Source organism: Capsicum annuum, chromosome 5 (genome assembly GCF_002878395.1).
Source record: "Capsicum annuum cultivar UCD-10X-F1 chromosome 5, UCD10Xv1.1, whole genome shotgun sequence".
Taxonomy (NCBI): domain Eukaryota; kingdom Viridiplantae; phylum Streptophyta; class Magnoliopsida; order Solanales; family Solanaceae; genus Capsicum; species Capsicum annuum.
The window spans coordinates 108,288,845-108,310,929 of record NC_061115.1 but is presented as its reverse complement, the minus strand read 5'-3'; positions in this window follow the sequence as shown (position 1 = coordinate 108,310,929).

The window sequence follows — 22,085 nt, the reverse complement described above, 5'->3', positions numbered from 1 at the left end:
TGCATAATGAGTCAATTCCAACAACAGTTCTTACAGTTAGACATATCTATTACAGACTAGAGTTGGGAACGATTATCAGGTTTCTCATCTGTTGACGCCTTTGGGCTACGATGATATGTGTATATGAAATCCTATGATGCCTTTGGGAGGTAGATGACAGTTATATTCTTGAAATGAAATTAATGCATAGTAGTACAAAGTCACAAGAAACTCCTTATGTATGTACTGAGTGATGGGTTATGATGGTAAAAAGAGTGAGGGAAAATAGTGTGAAGATTCATACTTGATCAAATCTAAAGAAACAATTGGAGGCATGAACCCACCTCATTTACTGTTAGTGCAGACGATGGAATTTTAATGTTGAGCAATTGTTTATGTTTGTTAAAACATAAACTCTCTTTAAACTAAATTGAAACATAAAAGCACAAAAAGTTGGATTAAAATTTCAACATATCATTGACCGTGAAAACTTTAGAATTTATACAAGAAAGATAATCATCTTATGCAACAACCGCTTACAAAGTGGATGAAAAGTTGAATGTCACTGACAGAACTTCAAAAAATTGAGCAATTAAATTTAACTTTCTTTTGATTGGAAATGGGAAAACTATAAAACGAAAAATAGTCAAAACAATATCATTAGTTGAAAATAAAATGCCAATTGTCTAATACTCCTTGACATTATTGTGACAAATGCCAGTTCTTTGTCTCAGATCTTCAACCCTTTCCTTTGGCAGTGACTTGGTGAAAATGTCACCTAGCGGATTTGTCACAATCCAAATGATTATGAGTGGCATCCCCGCTGATCCTTTGATGAACAAACCATATATTACCATCTAGAGCTGTCAATATGGATCAGGCTCGTTGGGCCGGCGCAGCCCAATTCGTAAATTCTTATGGTTGGGTCATAATTTTTGTAGCCCATTTAAGAACAAGGTTTTTTATCTTGACTTGTATAAGCCTGTTGGCCCATGGGGTTTAATCAATATGGGTTGGGCTGGCCTGTGGGCTAAATAAAAAATATTTTAAAATAAAATAGAGTACTAAGAACTAAAAAAAAGAGTTCAAACTCAAAGTTTATTTGAACCATCATAGATATTTAAATATTAAATAAGTTTATAAAATATATAAATAATTAAAATATAAAATACTAAATTTTTTAAGGAATTAAATATGTTTAATGAAGATGATGTGGCGATGTTGAACATGCCGTAAGTGTCATGTGAGTTTTTTTTAGAGTTCATTTTCACTTTTAATGGACTAAATATTGACATTTCTTTTTGTTTTATTGTGATCAATTAAAATAAAATTAGGTTAATATTGTTATTTAGCTAGTTATATTATTACTCATTAACAATTTCGTTTGTTTTTAAACATCTCTGTTTGATTTGAATTTGGTATCAAAAGTTATTTAATTTCACAGATTATTAAGTTTTTTTTTTTTTTTTTTGTAAATTTGAGACTTGATTAACAAGTAGTAACTTCATGTAATATTATATTGTAACTGTTTATATAATTAATAATTTAAAATTAAAATTAAGATTATAAAAATAATATATTTTAAAAAGTGGGTTAGCCCATAGAGGCCTGCAGCACACAGTGTGATGGGTTGGGCTTGCTATTTTCTGGCCTGATCATGTTGATGGGTCAGCCCGACCTGATCCATCAAACTCTAAAGCCCATATGGGCTCGGCCAGGCCGTATTGACAACTCTATTATCATCTAACCCAAGTCTTCACCAATTCATTTAGTAAAATAAGGCAATTTGCAAGACATAATAATGAAATCTCAAATTAAATTTAATAAAATAACATGCGGAAATCTAGCTATTACATCCTTAAGATTCGAATGTCATCATGTAAAGAACGCTAATAAAACAGTGACTAAAAGTTCTTCAAAATCACTAATAAATAAATATTGTTCGAAGAAAGAGACACATGTAACTAAGAAGATCTGTGGCAGTTTGAATGAGAGTAGCTCACCCTCGAATAAGACAACTGAACAACGCAAGATGCAAGGTCGAATCGAAGTCTCTGAAACACAGTTTGTACTTAGAAAAAGAAGTGAATGAGTAGCATCAACACAACCACTATGTACTGGTAGGTATCATAGGCCAACTCCAAGTAGTAACAAGTATATCTCATGAATCAAGTAAGACAAGTAGACCGATACATCAACATATAATCAAGTAGTTCATCAACCAGGTAAATCACCAAAATCTAGATGCATTAATGTCAACAAAGAAAGGACATAGAAGTCACCCAACATATATAATAAATCATTACGAACTATGCAAATATAATGCAGTTACATTACACACATAGATTCGTGTCCATACTTATCTTACTATTGTATAATTCTTATATCACATTGGTCTCACTCTGTACCATCTCAGAGCTCAGAAGAATCACTCATTTGTACACGCATGCTACAAATGTCTTATTTCTCCCCAACTATCTTGACCTGCAGTGGACAACCTAGGGTCCATGTACCATACTTTCTTGGTTCCCTCTCCATGACATAACCATTGGTCCATAAGCCCACATCATAATCGAGCCACTCAACAATAGAATAATATATATTCTCAACCTTTTCTAACATCTCTCAGTATATTATCATATTCATCTATCTCTCATGATATTATCAATAAGTACACAATAAGTTTAATAAGTGTACGTCATTCTCACACGTCATTTAAAATACTCTTCAATAGTTATAAGCTTAATTCACGCAAACATTGTCAAGCCAAATAAATAATCAACAACAGTTTATGTATAAAGATCAGTGAACATACTTATAAATTCAAACACATACAAAGGAGTTAAGTAAGTCTAATTCCACATAAATTATAACATACCTCTATCGAAGAACGTGAATCAATCAAGATAAATCATAAGAACTTTTCATTTCTCCTCAACGTATCAAAACGTTCAAAATCTGAAACAATCAACTATAAGAATAATTACTCATCTACTCTTCAAATATAGGCTTTGGAATTCAGTAAAATTACTCAAGGTCAATCATCCATCAACTAGTTCCATAATACTCACATTATCTTAATTCATGGAGTTTCTACTCCAATTACCCATTTAAAGCAATTTTTATTCTTAAGATCTCATTTTTATTGAACTCAAGATTTCCAATCACCATAATTCATGTTTAAGGACAACACATTCATGCTAAAAAGTGTTAATTTATAATCTAGAAACATTTCTAAATGATTAGAGCATCTACCCACAGGTTTTCCCAGCCTTTTCATGATCCTAGGGTTCTTAGCTCATAATATGTAATGATCCCCCAGGTTATTTTTATAGTTATACTTATTTTCACCATTTAAAACTTTTCTATAGCTTCCCCAAGTAACGTATGACTTGCTAGAGCTGACAGTTCTATTATCGAGTAGTTTGTTTAGTTTTTAGAGCCAATCTCTCTTTTGAGGTCTTCACTGACTAGAATTATTTATCGGACAAAAACTTTGATCAAACGACCTCGTATTTCAAGATCTAGAGCATTGATTTTAGGCTAGGAGGACCCTTGGTTTGGGTTCTGAGGCTTTCAAACTCATTCCGGGTCATTGGCTGAAATTTAGGAAAAATAGCACATAGCTGTAGGACCCACTTTTCATAGAAATGACCTCGAATGGAAATTTTGACTGCATTATTGAGTCTATAACATTGAATTTGGTAGGATAGTATAGTTTATTTGTGTATATAGGGTTCTAGATAAATCCCGAGGGGTCGGTGGTGACTCAGAGAAATTTCAAGCTTTCAGCTAGTGCAACCAGCTCGTGTGTTTGCTTAAGCACCCACTGGGTCACTTAAGCGACGACCACTTAAGTATCTAGCCGGTCACTTAAGTAACCTGACTTGTCCAGCTGGTATCACTTAAGCGATGCCTTTTTCTCTTAAGCAAACAAAGGTAGCTTAAGCGAACAGAGGTCGCTTAAGCAACGTGTGCAGTGGTTAGTAAGTATTACTAAAACAACACTTGGTATCTTAAACGATGACTGCTTAAGCAACCCAGTGTCCACTTTAGCGGCACTTGGTACTTATAAAATCCCCACTTAGCCCATTTTCTCCCATTTTTACCTATTTCATGAGTGTAGAATCATTAAAAGTGTAAAAACTTGGGAGAACAATTAGTGGATGATTTTACGGTGTTCATAAGCTCGAGTAACATTTTTTTTTCTCTGAGTTCTTGGTAAGCTTCCATCAAATTCATGATTTAAATCCTTTATCATTTTCCAAAATCTCTATAATATTGGTGTCTTAATTGTAGCACTATTTGAGCTCGAAATTCACCAATTCTTGAGGGTAAATGTTTCTTAAGTGTAGAGGGACAAATTTTCAGTTTCAAAAGTGCAATTCCGCAAATAGGCATCACATAGAATTTTTACGTAATTTTGAACCCAAATAAAATAAAAATACAATATGGGTATTATTGTTCTTGTTTTAATGAGTAGATTGTGATTTTGATAGCATGACATCTTGTGGAAGCTTCTTGAAAGAATAAATCAACGATTTATTGGATTCCTTTGGGCTCTTCTTCAGCATCTAGGTAGGCTAGGTTTATCTTCCTCATAAATTGAATTAATTCGTAATATATTTATGATATTATGCTAGATATGAGGTGAGAATAAGGTCATGGAGATATAGTTGGCATAATTAGCATTACTTGGACTGTTTAGATTATTTTAGTACTATAAATTAGGTGTAAATGACTTACTAAGTCATGTTTAGATAGAATTGAGATCTTAGGGCTAATTGTGGCTTATTTAACATCTAGAAGTGAATTTAGATACCTTAGCCTAACCCGAGAAATATTTTATTTTAGAACAGATTTAGGAGATTAGTAGTTGATCCCTCCGGACTACCTTAATACAAGACTCTTGTTAGTCCCTTGTAGACTTAATGGGCATAATCTACCCTTAACGTTGCATATTTTATAGTTTGTCGATCCGAGATCCATGATACTTATTTTAGTTTGGTACTTAGGAGTTGATACTAATTCTAGTTCTAGTTTGGTGATTTATGATCTTGAGTTTTAGTTCAAGTTCGACATTTGATTATATGACTTTTGATTCAAATCCCACATTTGATTATATGAGTTTCAATACAAGTCTGATATTTGATTATACGAGTTTTGATTTTTGAGTCCGGCATTGATGGATTATTTATGATAGATGTGGAGTTGGTCCAAATCTGTGATTTATGGTGTGGATGGATTCTTGTTTATGGCTTGAGATATGGATAATTACTGAAATTTTGGTTATTTACTTTCTTGATTGTATCCTCCGGGCTTATGGGGGCTCACGTTAGGTTATTTACTTTTTTGCACTCACTGACTTATGGGGCCAGTCTTGTAGCATTTTTATGCTCTCTTCCATATTATATCTGTTTTGATTATGTACTTACAATATTAGAGTGTTATTCTATGTTTGCCTCTTTTCCTTGACTTAGCTTATTTATCTTGCATATTATTATACTTATAGCATGATTTATCTCAGTTGGTTGATGACGCTTATTGAGTACCCGAGGCTTTGGTACTCATACTGCACTTTTATGTCTTTTTGGTGTGGATCTAAGTACTAGTGGCCATCGTTGATGCCGAGATCGTGCTAAGTTGAGTTTGGAGATAGGGTGAGCTCTTAGAGTTAGAGTTATTCTTTTTCTTCTATTCTCTATGTCTAGGCTTTCACTATTCAAGATGGATTTGTATTTGACTATTTTAATACTTATTTTCCTTTAATTAGTAGCTCTTGTACTGACACTACTAGGTCGTGGGATATTATTTCTATCTTATCTATCTTTCAGAGTATTATTATTACTTAAATTATTATTGTAAGTCTTTAATTGCAAATTTTCAGCCTTTATGCCTTTTTCCTCTAAGTCAGCCCATTGTTTCTAGATTTAGGCTATGATTTGGCTTACCTACTAATGGGATGAAGTAGGTGCCATTATGACCTTTAAATTGGGTTGTGACAAATTAGCATTAGAGCCTAGGTTCACCACTATTGTTGGTACAAAAACAAGTGTCTAGTATATTATTGATACATTCTAGATGCATATCATGTACTTAGATGGGATTCAGTTCAGTTGGAGGAGCGAATGACCTTTGTGGGGAGCCTGTATTCATATTCGCCAGCGATATCAGTCGACTACGCTCTAGAGAGATTCCAATAATTAAGGTCCAGTGTAGACACCAACCAATAGAGGAGGCTACTTGGGATATTGAGAGTGAGACATGGGCCTAGTATCCTCACTAGTTTGAGGCTTCAGGTACATCCTAACTCTTTACTTTTGCAGATAGAAGTTCTTTACTAGAGGATATTATAATGTCCCTCCAAGTTATTTTCTGTATTCCCACTCATTTTCGTTGTTTAGAGCTTTTCTTTAGCTTCTCCTTATTATTTATGACTTACTGGAGCTAACAGTTCAGTTACCGGGTAGTTTGTTTGATTTTTAAAGCCAATTCCCTTCTTTGAAGTCTTCTCTAGTTAGAATTGGCTATTAAACAAAAAATTCATTCCATAACCTCGTATGCCAATGCTAGCAGTTCTTACAACTTTGGAACATTGATTTTAATCAAGAAGGATTCTTGGGTCGGGTCCCGAGGCTTCTAGACTTATTTTGGGCAATTTGCAGGAAGTTAAAAAAAATGACATATAGGTGCGGGATCTACTTTTTATTGAATCAACCTCAGATGGAAATTTCAACTGTGCCATTGAGTTCGTAATATCAAATTTTATAAGATAGCATAGCTTGTTTCGTATACAGGGTTACAGATGAATCATGAGGGATTGGTGGAGACTTAGAGAAATTTCAAGCTTTCAGTTGGTACAACCAACAGGTATATTTGCTTTAGCACCTATTGGGTCACTTAAGAGGCCAACCGGTTGCTTAAGCGACCTGGCATGCCCAACTGGTGTCGCTTAAGCGATAATCGATTATACAGCCAAAGGACACTTAAGCGGCGTGTGCAGGGGTCAGCAAGTATCACTAAACCAACACTTGGTTGCTTAAGTGATGACCGCTTAAGCGATCTAGTGTCCACTTTAGCTACACTTGGTGCTTATAAAATCCCCACATAACCTAATTTTTCCTATTTTCAGCTATTTTCAAGAGTGTACGACACTAAAAAATGTGAAAACTTGGGAGAACTATTAGTGTATAATTTTGGGATGTTCATAAGCTCGAGTAATGTGTTTGTTCTTTGAATTCTTGGTAAGTTTCTATCAATTTCATAATTTAAATCCTTTATCATTTTTCAAAATTCCTAGAATATTGGTGGGTCAATTATAGCACTATTTGAGCTCGAAATTCACCCACTCGTGAGGGTAAATATTCCTTGAGCATAGAGGGACGTGTTATTGATTTTGAAAGTGTGATTCCACAAATGAGCCGTACATAGGATTTTTACATAATTTTGAACTCAAAGCATAAAAGTGCAATATGGGTATCATTTTTCTCATTTGATGTGTAGATTGTGATTTTTATAGCGTAGCATCTTGCGAAAGGTTCTAGAAAGGAGAAATCGATGATTTAGCAGATTCCTTTAGGCTCTTCTTCGACATACAGGTAGGCTAGGTTTACCTTCCTTATATATTAAGATAATTCAGAATATATTTATGATATTATGCTAGATATAGGGTGGGAATTAGGTCTTGGAGATATAGTTTGTATAATTAGCATTATTTGGATTGTTTAGATTATTTAAAATCATAAATTAGGTATAATTGACTTAATTAATTATGTTTAGATAGAATTTCTATCTCAGGGAGAATTGTGGCTTTATTTAACATCTAGAAGTGAATTTAAATACCTTAGCCTAGCTCGGGGTAGATTTTGCCTTAGAACGGATTTTAAGAATTAGACGTAGGTCCCTTTGTACCACCTTAGTCCAAGACTCTTGTTAGTCCCTTGTAGACTTAATGGGCATAATACATCCTTAAAGTTGCACATTTTAATATTTGTAGAGCCGAGATCCTTAATACTTATGCTAGTTTGGTACTTAGGAGTTGATACTAGCTCTAGTATGATAACGCTCAAACTACACCCCTCAATGAAAATGTAAGTGATCATTGTCAATATAAAACCCTTCTAGGTTGGGGTCAAATCCCACAGGGAATATGGTCTGAACGTAAGTCGTTTGAAATTTAATCAACTGATAGTTGGATGTTTCCAGAAATGGGGGGTTTTTAGTTTAACAAGTAATTTTTGGTTACGTTAGTTTCAGTGTTCGTAATCAAGAGTTTATGAAAAACCAGAATTATGTTCACTAGGGATTTTGGTACTTGACGGATGCTTCTAGTGGTTCAAGATTCTCACGGTAGGTAGAACAACAAGTTATCTTTATCGAAGTTATGCTTAAATGTCTCTCGACTTACTTAAGCATTTAATTACCTAATCCTCTCGAACTTAGGGAATTTATATTCACTGCCTAGATTTTACCTCAGTTTAACCAACCTTGTTACAATGCTGATTATTAAAAGGATTATTTTCAAGTCCCTGTTGATAATTCACTTCCTACTATATTTGATTTCTTTCTCAAGCAAATCAATGTAGGTTTTATCTATTGTTTGTAAGCAATAGACGTTAATTAAATTCTCATAATTATCAAGAATTCCTACCACCTTTCGAATCCTGATCACTCAGCACCTTATCAAGACCTAACTCTAGATCCCATAATTCAGCTTAAAGGAATTTAGCCGCTCATGACGTAAAAATTAAAGCAACTAGATGCATTCATGCTTTGAAAGATAAACTTACCATAAGATGAATAGAAATTAGAGATTCTCAGATTAAATCATAAAGGAAATCCCAAAATAATGAATATAATATCTTCAAAGTAATTGCTTTCTCAAGCCAAAAGTAGAGAGAGAAAAATATCAAAGTATATTGCTCAAAACTCAATGTATCAACCTCTCAAGAAAACCCTAAACAAGGATTTAAATAGTTTACCCTAATTGTGGAAACAAAATAATAAAATTCATAAATCCCTCGGATTAGGTGACGACATTTGTGATAGCGTATCAGGAGGCTGATGACTTATCATAAATGTCGTCAGCTCCTTCTTCAATTTTGGCTCCTCCTGTTTAAGGCTGACGACAAACTTGATAACTTATCAGCTTCGTGACGGCCTATCATAAAATGTCATCAAAGCTCTGCTTCAGTTCTCCTGTGCTGCCTCAGGCTGATGACATTCTTGACAGCTTATCAGACCCTTGATGACTTATCAAAAAATGTCGTCACATCTTTCAACTTAGGCCATTTCTCTGTTTACTGCTGATGACGAACTTGATAACTTATCACAGGGCTGACGACTTATCACAAATGTCGTCAGCCACACTTGTCTTCAGATTTCTTTAGATTTCAACTTTCTTGCTTCTATTCTTATTGGTTCTCTATCATATCAGCTTAAACTGTAAAATTAAACATAAACCAATCAAGAACGATAAAAGTTGCTTAAGACTTCATAATTATTCTTATTTAAAAGCCTCAAATGTGTTAGCATTAGCTCACACATCAACACCCTCAACTTAAAACAATTGCTTGTCCTTAAGCAACTCAACACAACTAAGAGATTACAAAGTACATTTGGTAGTCAATCATCCATATCATCTCAAAATACTTTCACCATCTCCAAGGTCACTCAATTCAAGAACAATGAAGAACACCAATGAAACACACAGGACTCAAGATATGACATCAATTCAGTTATAACAACCATGCATAGACTAATATTACACTACCCGAACAAGTCAGTAACTAGCAATGTAACCAGTGTTCCCTCACAACAAAGAAATCCCCCTCCTCTCATATTAAGAATTATAAATGTAACCATGGACAATCAAACACTCACTCTCAGAACAAAGTTCCAATCAATGTATGCCAAGTACCATAGGCTTGCCCTTATTTTCATTACCCAGATCTTCAGATAAGTTCGTTAGGATCACTATAGGACTTCTCTTAGGCTTGTAATGCAGGCTAGGGGCTGGTAGGATACTTGATGATATTTAAAGTGACTAAGCCTCCTTGACACTACACTAGATTTTTGGGGTTACACTCATTAGCCTTTTCCGCTCTTCTCTTTTCTTGATCACACTTAATTAGGCTGGGTACAGTGTTTTCTCAATTAATTAATCTTTTTCATAATTTTTCTTTTTCTTGCTTTTTTCCTCTGCAACCAGCTTTTTATTCTTTTCTTTTATGCTACCTTTCTTCATACTCATTCTATATCATGCACCCCTATGATAGACACCCTTAACTTAGGCTATTTGCCTAAGTCAGGGTGCACAGTGTCCAAGGATGACCAGAGCCAAAATAGGTTCATTGTGATCTAAATAGGAAGATGACAGGTGTCATATAAAGAAATAGGCTAATTAGGCTCAAAACAGAGATTAAGGGATATTATACACATAGGTAAGGTCATTTAGGCTAAGGTGAGCTAATATCAAAATGACCTATGATCCTTTCCTAACCCCTATCCTTCAACCTAGGTAAGACTAGACGAGCAAGTTCTGGCTTCAGCATACAGAAAAAACTAAGTAGTTGCTCACACACACATGGCACAGAAGTATATCACAACTATGACTCATGCAGATCATGTAACTATTTAGCAATAATTACTATTTCACTAGAACTAATGCCATACAAAGATGCACAGTGGTCACACTTGAATGCAAATCATAGTTACAGAACTAGACAACTTGAAGAGGTGTGCAAAAATCATAAAACAATTCAACTGCCTTAAGTGCAAGTATTTCTCCTAATCGGCTACAAAATTTTACAATAACAATTTACTCTACACCCTCAACTTAAAATCAAAGAAAATATGAACTAAGGGTTAAAGTATACCTGGAATAGATCAATCTACAGTATACCTGGAATGGATCAATCCCGGGGGTCATGGGTTCCTGACCCTACTGCTGCATCTTCATTAGGAGCCTCGAACTATTCTGGTGCATCTGGTCTATCAGTCTCTGAAGTCCTACTGGTGGAGGCACCTACTGCTCTCGCTCGGATGGCTGCCTCCCATCTCTTATTATCTATTAAGGACTCAATCCTTGCCTTCTTCATGTCCTCCTTTTTAGACTTCTTTCTTGCCTTCTTCTCTGTTTTTCTTTCTTCATCACTGTCGGGCCTCTCTCTCTTTCCTTTTCCTTTCTTTTTACCTTTTTTTCTTTTTCTTCACTGGCTTCTCTGTGATATTAAGCATCGAGATTTCTCCCTCATATTCCTCAGCTACCGGTCTATTGATTCCATAAAGTGGTGATGTTATAGCTTTTCAACCTTCGCCTTTACTTTATCTAGGTCTGATCTGAATAATGCCATCTCTAGAGCAGACCTCTCTCTCCACAGAGCATTGAAGTGGTTCTTCAATTTATTAATCCAGCCTGGTAGAGCCTTGTAATGCTCGAGTGCAGCCTTAACTCTCTTGTCCACTGTAGCTGCAAATTGCTTGGCAAAGAGTTTAAGCTGAGCCTCGTACCACTTAGACTATTTTTCTACTATTTTAAAATTCATCGGAGTGAAGGCAAATTCTGTTGTAGGCATCGCAGATGGTGAATTTTTCTTAGTTTTGGGTAGTGATGATTCTGTCATTGTTGTAGATGTTGGAGGTATAGCTTCAGAATCTGGCATCTCTGTATTAGGCACTGAATTAGTACCTATAACTGTTGGATCGGTGGGAATCTTTGCGCCCCTGTCAAACATTAGCCTCGACTGATTTTCCTCATTTTTGATAGGATTGTGGGTCTTCTTAGCAAGGAGTTCTTCTTCTAACCCTATAATCTTCGGCACGTTTTCTGCCCTACACAACCTTGTAATTAAATAAGGAAGGGATATACTGTATTAGACCTTGAGACACAAATTTTTAGCTCTTCGGCAATAATCTCTCCAAAATTCAATTTGAGGTTAGCCACAAAACTTACGACTAATATTGTTCTATCATCCTCGAGAATATTATCACCATCTGTGGGCATTAACCAGGTATGAATAATACCCCACTAAAATTTTATCTCTGAATTCAGGGAGGCCTTGAAGATCCTTTCTCTCAAATTTGTCAGTTATTTTGGTTCTCCATCTGCTATGAGTGTGGCTAACTAATTTTGCTGATTTTCTCAATAATTTAACCGAGCATAGAAAGTAGGTAAAATGGCCTGAGGAGTGAAGTTCGGTCCATGAAGGAACCTATTGATTGTTGCTTTAGAAATATCCATCATTACACGCCGTACCGAAACTTTGTCCAACAAAGGTTGGTCAGCTGCTTTCTCTCCTTCTCTACATATATTTTTCAAGTGAGCTTGGTAGTTTGCATAGAACTCCCTAACTAGTGTAGGGAAAAATGAATGTCCTTCTCATGTAGTCCATCCCAAATCATATCCAAGAAATTTCTGCTCCACTTCTGTGTACCAGCTCAAACCCTTAGTGATGATTCTCTTCTCCTCAAAGATTGGCATCTTGACAGCTCTTCTGTTGGTTCTACGAAGCCGATCAAAAAAGATTTTCTAATCTTTGGGAATCTTCCATCTAGTGCCATCTCGGACTTCAGGATTCTTGCATTTGACCATAGTTCTCTGAATCAGAGAGTTTTCATCATCTTGTGGCTCAGCAGTTAGTTGATTGTCCCTCAAATTCAGGTTTTCTAGACTCATGTTTCTCAGACTCAGGCTGATCTAAATCATGCTCTTTAGATGCACCATGTTCAGACTCTTGTTGCTCAGAGGTCGACTGCTCAAAAGCTGTATGCTCGGATGTTGTTGGCTCAGTGTCACTTTTTTCACTCTTATCCACCTCAACTGGTGGGGGTGGTGAAATTTTTTTAGAGCTTTCCTTCTTCTTTTGCTTCCTGAGCAGAGGCTCTTCCTCTTTATAATCAAACTCTTCATGAAGAGTTTTTGAGGTACACTTCCCTTGGTCACTTTCTTTGTGGATTTTGAGCTCTTTCCTTTGGGTTCCATTTCAAGACCTGTAGCAAGAGAAAAATCGTTAGTTGACCCTCAAGAGTACGAATACAAACACATTAATAATTGAAATTCCATTCCCCTTGAAAGGGTTTAGTAATGCTTCAGGTCCCAGGTGTGGCGACATTTCTTGATAAGCCATCATAGTTGTGATAGCTTATCACGAATGTCATCGGCCTTAAATAGAACCCATGAGATTTTTTCAACTTCTGACGATATTTCTGATAAGCCGTCACAAACGTGATTGCTTATCACAAATGTCGTCAGCTCTAAACGAAACCCACAATATTTTTAGCAACCTTTAATGAAATTCCTGATAAGCCATCATAGTTGTGAGAGATCATTGATCTTGGGTGTATTTATATGCCTAATCTCCATAATTTATCCATATTTTAGCTAAGTTTAGAGAACAAAGTGCCTAGTTTCTTATGTTTTTACTCTACTTCTATGTAATTGAGCTAACTGATGTGATTAGCATGATTTCAGGTATTAATGAGGTAGATGAAGACATAATGGGACTATGAAATGCGGATGGCATATGACACAAGGGAGGGTAGCAATCTGGACCAAATGTGGCACCTAGAAACTATGTCCAAGACTAATTTGTCATTTATAATTAGTTCAGGGACTTAGAAGGAAATTATGAGAGAAGAGATTATTAAAAGACTTTATTGCTAAATTTTTATTCATTATTCATTATTCTAGATTATTCTGAAAGAGGAGAAAGACGGCTTAGCTTGAGGGGAGAGAGAGAAACATTTTTCTCTCTTGTTTTCACTATTCGCACACCAAGATCCTCTTCTAGTTTTTGATATGATGAATATATATATGATGCTTTTTGTTTTATTCATGAGTAGCTAAGTTTATTAGTTAGGGTTATGGAAGCCTTGTAGCATACAATCTATCACTTTGGGTTGTGAATTCATTATGCATTAATTTACTTACATCATACTCTCTTCATTCATCTTGAATTCTTGTGGTTGCAAACATAGAGGATATGCCTTAAAATGTAACTTGTTCGAAAGAAAATTTGATGTTTGGAAAAGAGAGTAGTGATAGAAAAATAGGATTACCAACCCCTATTTCATAAGTTAATGCCTTAGCAGGATTAACTGCTTGGAGATTTCGTATTGTTTTTGGTAAACGCTTTTGATTCGAGAGAACTAAAGTGAATTAGTCCTTGATGGTTGAAAAACACTAGGATTATGTTATTAAATACAATACGTTTCTCTGTAAGCACGATGCATGTATGAATTCGTAAAGCCCATAGTTAAAAAGTATTGAAAACTGCAAGGTGGACATAACCCTAGCTTGCTATTTCTCTGAATTTGAATACTACTACACGTATTTCATCTTGTTAAACTGAAACCATTAATTTGTGAACTGAATCAAATTCCCCCTATTTATTTTATGGAAACGAACAATTAAAAGTCAACTAATCTGCATACAACTTAATTAGCACCATATTCCCTGTGGGATTCGACCCCAACCTGTTAGGTTATATATTTGACAATGATCGCTTACTCTCTTGTAAGAGAGGTATAATTTAAGCATTATTACTCATCATGAATGTTGTCAGCTCTTATCAGAACCCCATTTTGACTTTAACTCAATTTTTGGTCCCAGTTTTCCTTAAAATCCACTCGAGTTTTATTTTTAAGCTGAGCTTATAAGCCTTAAGCTTGCACAGCAAACCCTAGTTCCAATTTTTAGCCCTTTTTTGCTAGTTGAACTTGGTTCAAGCTTCTTGGGAACTTGGGTTGTCATCAATCTATCACTTACCATTTGAAAAGAAAAGTTAAATTTTGTGCATACCTGATGGGGTCCTTCAATGTGATTACACGAGCAAGAGAAAGTAAGAAGAAGTTCTTGATTTTAATTACAAATCCCCCCACACAAGGAAACTTGATTCTTGTTTTACTTGGAAGAAGTTCAAAGAAGGGAAGAATATATTCTAAGTATGGAAGGAAAATACCTTAAGGAAATAAATATTAAGCGGAAAGGTGGAAAGGCCATGTTTTGGGCTGGGTCAGATATTTTAATTTGGCCTAAAGTTTCAGCTAAATTTTGGGGCTTTCTTGATGACATTTTTTATAAGCCGTCACACATGTGATAGCTTATCACAAATATCGTCAGCCTCGATAGACCCTTCTTCAGAGCTGAGGTCTCTGACGATAAATCTGATGGCTTATCACTATCTTGATAGCCTATCAAAAATGTCATCAGGGGCAATTGGCTGAACACATCGACCCCACCTTCTGTGAACTAAATCCTAAATTTACTGGAATATAAAATTTTTGGGTTGCCTCCCAATAGCGCCTAATTTACTGTCGCAGCATGAATTAGATGACTTGGTTATCTTTCACTACTCAGACTTTGCCAATACAACCTATTAATACCCCTTTACTATCTTTATATAATACGTCAACGATTGCGAAAACACTCATCTCTTTTTGTTGAGTCATAGATGAGTGTATTTCGAAGCGTGCTTCTTTGTTATTGAGCCTGAACTTCAGCTCATTCAGCTCCATGTCTACTATCACTTTCCCAGTTGCAAGGAATGGTCTACCTAGAATGATGGGCACTTCAAAGTCTACCTCACAATCCAGTACTACAAAATTAGTAGGCAGAATGAAATCGGCCACCTTAACTAAGACATCATGTAATATACCTACCGACCGCTCTACCGACCTATCTGCCATCACTAATCATATATTTGTCGGGGTAGGATCCCCCAAACCCAGTTTCTTGTACATAACAAGTGGCATTAGGTTTATAGTGGCTCCCAAATCGTATAGTGATTTTGTGAAATTTAGGGAACCAATAGTGCACGGGATGGTAAATGCTCCTGGATCTGCCTTTTTTGCACTAAGGACCTTGTATTTGCTCAAGTGCCTCAACCAAAGGCATATTTATTGTCAATTGCTTGAGTACTGCCATGAATTCGCTAAATTTCACATCTTTAATTTTCTTCTTGAATCATTGAGGAAAGGGAGGTGGTGGTCTTGGGATAGTTTTTAGCACTACCTCTTTCTCCTGCTCTTCACCTTTCTCCGGAACATCATCAGAATTATTTAGCTTCTCAGACTCTACTGAACCTCGTTCTTCCTATTCATCAACAACTATAGGTTTTCCCATAGAAGGTTAGGTAATATCTTACCACTTCTAGTGGTAATAGCCATTCATGAGCCATTATTCCATGGATTCTAGACCGTATTGCTTGGTAACATTTTGCTCTTCCTCTGGTTGAATGCTGTGGAAAGTTGGCTCATCTACTGCTCCAACTGTTTGATTGTGGTGGAGGGTGAGTGCTCCAACTGACTGATGGATGTCAGATCGGTCTTCATGGTGGTTACACCAGAGTTGGTCCCCTCCACTCCTTTCAATAACTTAGCTATCATGAACTCCATGGACATCTTTTCAGAACTTGTTGAAGCAGCCTTACGATTTCCAGGAGGAACATATAGCCCGCTCCTGTCATTTTTATTTCTCCAATTTCCCTGCTTCCTATTTTATAACCAAGCTTATCATAAAAGTTCCGACCTTGATTCCCTTGGCTAGTGCCTTAGAAAACCCCTGATCATTAACATAGTTAGCCTCTTTTTCTATATCAGCCTCAATCCTATCCTAAGATACCATAACTTTTACCTTCTCAACCTTGCCTAATAGCAAGTGCTTGGTCAGCAAGTCCTTCTGCGTTTTAAGGTGAGCCATGTCTTGGTCACACTCCTCTTCTCTTCTGTGTTGTTCTGCAATAATACCTACAGAAGTAGTGGGGCTAGCTAACACAGAGTCTCTAGTTTTCTATGCACAACTCTGTTTGGTCATTCTGTCCAGCATCTCTGAAGCTTCTGGGAATGTAAGATCAACAAACGAACCACCAACAATATTTTTTACAATTGGCTTTGTAACAAAGTTAAGAGCCTTGTACAAAGTCTCTATCAATTTATATCCGCCATGTTATGGTTCGAATACTGTGTCAGCTTCTTCTTGAATCTTTCCCAGGTTTCATGCAAGGCTTCAGTCGAGAGCTGCCTAAAGTTGCTGATCTCGTCCCTCAACTGTACCCTCCTGGAAGGCGGAAAGAACCTTTCTAGGAAAGCTCCTTTCAACTGCCTCTAGTTGGTTAGAGAATCGGGCGTTAGCTTATTTAGCCATAAAGTTGCCTCCCTAGACAGAGACAATGGGAACAATCTCAACCGAATAGCATTTTGGCCCACTCCTGGGTTATCAAAATATTTACAAATGGTGACAAAATTCACCAGATACAGGTTCGGGTCATTTCTAGGAAGGCCACCAAACAACCCCTTCAGATTGAGGAGTTGGATCATAGTACTAGTAATGTTGAATTTAGCTCCAGGTGCCAACGGTGGAGGAATGATTGGACCCGTTGCACCTGCTCCGTCTATTCCATCATCATCATCATTGAGATCATACTGGACCGGCTGGTACTCTTATTTTTCTCAGAACAGACGGTTCCTGTTAATATTATGCCATACTGGTGTAGCTATCTACTCTTCACGCCTTAGGTTACCGGGATTCAACAACTCCTCATCTCCCAGATATTTGTCCTCAGGGTTTAGATGTCGTGCTTGTTTCCCGACATTTTGCATATTCACCTGAGCTCAAGCTAAGGCTGCCAGTTTGTCAGCCTCTTGCTGTTCTGCCATTCTTCCAATTCGTTATGGTTCTGGATTAAATGGTAATAGTGGTTCTCCGAAACTTCTGGTTCTTGGCGTACATTATAAATATCCTGAAAATAAATAAAAAACAACAAATAAACGTAAAACTAGGAAACTTAACTAACAGTCAATTTGCACACACAAACTTCAGTCTACAACTGTATTCCCCGGCAACGACACCATTTTTGATAACGCTCAAACTACACCTCTCAATAAGAATGTAAGCGATCGTTGTCAATATAAAACCCTACTAGGTTGGGGTCGAATCCTATAGGGAATATGGTGTGAATATAAGTCGTTTGCAATTTAATCAACTGATAGTTGGATGTTTCCAGAAATGGGGGGTTTTTAGTTTAACAAGCAATTTTTGGTTACGTTAGTTTCAGTGTTCATAATCAAGAGTTTATGAAAAACTAGAATTATGTTCACTAGGGATTTTGGTACTTGATGGATGCTTCTAGTGGTTCAGGATTCTCATGGTAGGTAGGACAACAAGTTATCTTTATCGTAATTATGCTTAAATGTCTCTCGACCTACTTAAGAATTTAATTACCTAAACCTCTCAGACTTTGGGAATTTATATTCACTGCCTAGATTTTACCTCAGGTTAACCAACCTTGTTACAACGCTGATCATTAAACAAATTATTTCCAAGTCCTTGTTGATAATTCACTTCCTACTATATTTGATTTCTTTCTCAAGCAAATTAATGTAGGTTTTATCTATTTTTTGCAACCAACAGACGTTAATTAAATCCTCATCTACAATCTTTCAAATCCTGATCACTCAGCACCTAATCAAGACCTAACCCTAGATCCCATAATTCAGGTTATAGGAATTTAGCCACTCATGACGTAAAAATTGAAGCAACTAGATGAATTCATGCTTTGAAAGATAAACTTACCACTATGTGAATAGAAACTAGTGATTCTTAGATTAAATCACAAAGGAAATCCCAAAATAATGAATATAATATTTTCAAAGTAATTACTTTCTCAAGCCAAAAGTAGAGAGAGAAAATATCAAAGTATATTGCTCAAAACTCAATGTGTCGAACTCTCAATAAAACCCTAAACAAGGCTTTAAATAGTTCACCCTAATTATGAAAACAAAATAATAGAATTCAGAAATCCCTCGGATTAGGTGACGATATTTGTGATAGCTTATCAGGAGGCTGACAACTTATCACAAATGTCGTTAGCTCCTTCTTTAGTTTTGGCTCCTCCTGTTTAAAGGCTGACGACAAACTTGACAACTTATCAGCTTCGTGATGGCCTTTCATAAAATATCATCAAAGCTCTACTTCAGTTCTCCTGTGCTGCTTCAGGCTGACGACATTCTTGACAGCTTATCAGACTCTTGATGACTTATTAGAAAATATCGTTACATCTTTTAACTTAGGCCAATTCTCTGTTTACTTCTGATGACAAACTTGATAACTTATCACAGGGTTGATGACTTATCACAAATGTCGTCATCCACACTTGTCTTCATATTTCAATTTCTTTGCTTCCATTCTTGTTGGTTCTCTAACATATCAGCTTAAACTGCAAAATCAAACTTAAACCAATCAAAATGACAAAAGTTGCTTAAGACTTCACAATTATTCTTAGTTAAAAGCCTCAAATGTGTTAGCATTAGCTCACACATCATAGTACTTATTTGGTGATTTATGATCTTGAGTTTCGGTTGAAGTCTAATATTTGATTATATTAGTACCGGTTCATGTATGACATTTGATTATATGAGTTCTGATTTATGTCTGGCATTTGATTATACGAATTCCAGCTCGAGTTCGACATTGATGGGTTGTTTATGAAGATTATGGAGTTGGTACAAATCCGAGGTTTATGGTGTGGATGGATTCGTACTTATGGCTTGATAAATAGATAACTAATGAAATTTCAATTATTTACTTTCTTTATTGTACCCTCCAGGTTTATGGGGGCCCACAGTGGGTGATTTACTTTTCTACACTCACTGGCTTATGGGGGCCAGTCTTTTATTATTGTGTATATTTTCTTCCATATTATATCTATTTTGATTATTTATAGTATTGGAGTGTTATTCCATATTTGTCCTTTTTTCTTGACTTGATTATTTATCTTGCATATTATCGTACTTATATCAAAATTTATCTCACTCGACCGATGATACCTACTAAGTACCCATGGCTTTGGTACTCACACTACAGTTCTGTACCTTTTTGATGCAAGTTTGAGTGCTAGTGGCCGCCATTGATGCTGAGATCATGCTGAGTTGAGTTTAGAGATAGTGTAAGCTTTTGGAGTCGGAGTTGTCCTTTTTCTTTCTATTACTTATTTCTAGTTTTTTACTGTTCTAGACAGATCTGTATTTGACTATTTTAGTACTTATGTTCCTTTTATTAGTAGCTCTTGTACCAACACTACTAGATCATGGGATGTTATTTCGATCTTATCTATCTTTTAGATTATTATTATTACTTGAATTATTGTTGTAATATTTACTTGCAAGTTAGTGGCTTTTTCCACCAAGTTAGCCCATTGCTTCTAGCTCTGGACTATGATTTGATTTACCTATTGGCAGGATAAAGTAGGTGCCATCATGACCCATAAATCAGGTCATGACATAATTTCACCAGAACAATCTTTCTAATGATTCTATGATGTTAACGAATTACTAGGAGAAAATATTGATGAAATATCTTACTTCAATGAGAAAATCCACCTTAGCCTTGAAAAAATCACCTCTTTGAGTTCTAGAAAAAAGTTTTGAAATTTATGATATGAAACTCGATATAAGTGACTTAAACAAACATTCTGCCTTACTTCATCCATTGTAATAGACCTTTTTGGATTATGGAGGATCTATTATGGCGAAATAGGACTCATTATGATAAGCATTGACAATTTTTCTAGCTTTACTATGGCAGGACTTCGACCGCTATAACAGTCTCACTGTAGCGGAAGTAACTCAGAAAAACTAAACTCTAGCCCTATTTCACAACATAAGTATTATACTTACGACATTATGAAGCAATCCCAATGTGGTAACCACTAAAGACATATGCTACAAATTCACTCATAGTATCAGAATTTCCGATGAAAATCGAGATCACTAGGTCACCTCCTAACGAAGCACGATTCCACAAAACACAACACCATGAATCATAATTCACCACAAATAAACACAACACATAATTTAGTTTTAAATCATCCCACCTTGAGATTCTTTTAGATCAACTCACTGAGGAAACTCTAATAGGGTACTTAGGCCCTAACTACTCAAGAACGACTGGGAGGGTTGTTAAAATGGTTCTCATATGAGAAATGAAAAAGAAACACTATTTTAGATTGGTGAACTTCTCTAACAAAATGATACTTGATCCTGCAGTGATATAAGAAGTTGTCAATTAAACTTCTATACATGCTATCGCCAACTTTTTCAGAATTTTCATCCTTTCCAAGATTCACACTAGTAGAAATTATAGTATTTGTAGGTTCATAGTCTTTCCTATTGAACCTATTTAGTGTATCAAAAATGAATTTCTACTTATATATGAAGTTTCAAAAATGTATATCTACTTGCATATAAAAACTTCATCACTCGACTTCCGCACTTCTGTGCCAAAGAAGTATTTCATGGCTCTAAGATGAGTCATATTAAAGCTTTCTCCTTTCATTCCTAGACCACAAAATTAGTCAATTTTTCTTCCTAATATTGTGTCATAATTTGAAACTAGGGGATAGTGATCACACCTATCTAACCCCCAGATAGGAAAGCTAGTCCAAAACACAATTTAAGAATGCGTTAAATATACAAAACTTAACAGGATAAAATGGAACAAGTCAATAAGGACATTCTTTCACAAAATCTCAAGTGCAAAAAAAATAACAACAATAACCCTCTCAAAAACTAGAAGTCACTAGTACAATTTTTATAAAATTTTCACACAAGTCTAAAAAGCTCCAAAGTCAACAAGGAAAAACGAAATGAAACTTGAGAAATACTTTTGTATATTTTTTTTTAAAAAATAAGTGAAGTTTTTACTTACTTTTTGGCATATGATAAATAAGAAAAAATATTTTTTCAAAATTAATTATACGTAATTTAGGCAAACCCTATAGGGGTGAGATGGGTTGGAGAACGGGGAGGAGATAATCAATTGTGATATACCACTATGGAACTGTTGTTCTCTATAGTGACATCATTATCTTTATTTGTAAGGAGTTTTTTTTCTTAGACAAAACATTTTTTAAAAATTTTAACCAACCAAACATAAGAACATTGAAAAAAAATTCTCCATACCAAACACACCCTAAAGAAAAAAAAAGATGTCTTGTAATTAAGTCCTTGGACTGTTGAACATAATCTAACCACACCGAAATAGATGGTACAAAGTCCTCTAGCTTTTCATACTTTTGAAGAACGAACGTGTTTTCTTTTTTCCTAAAGCT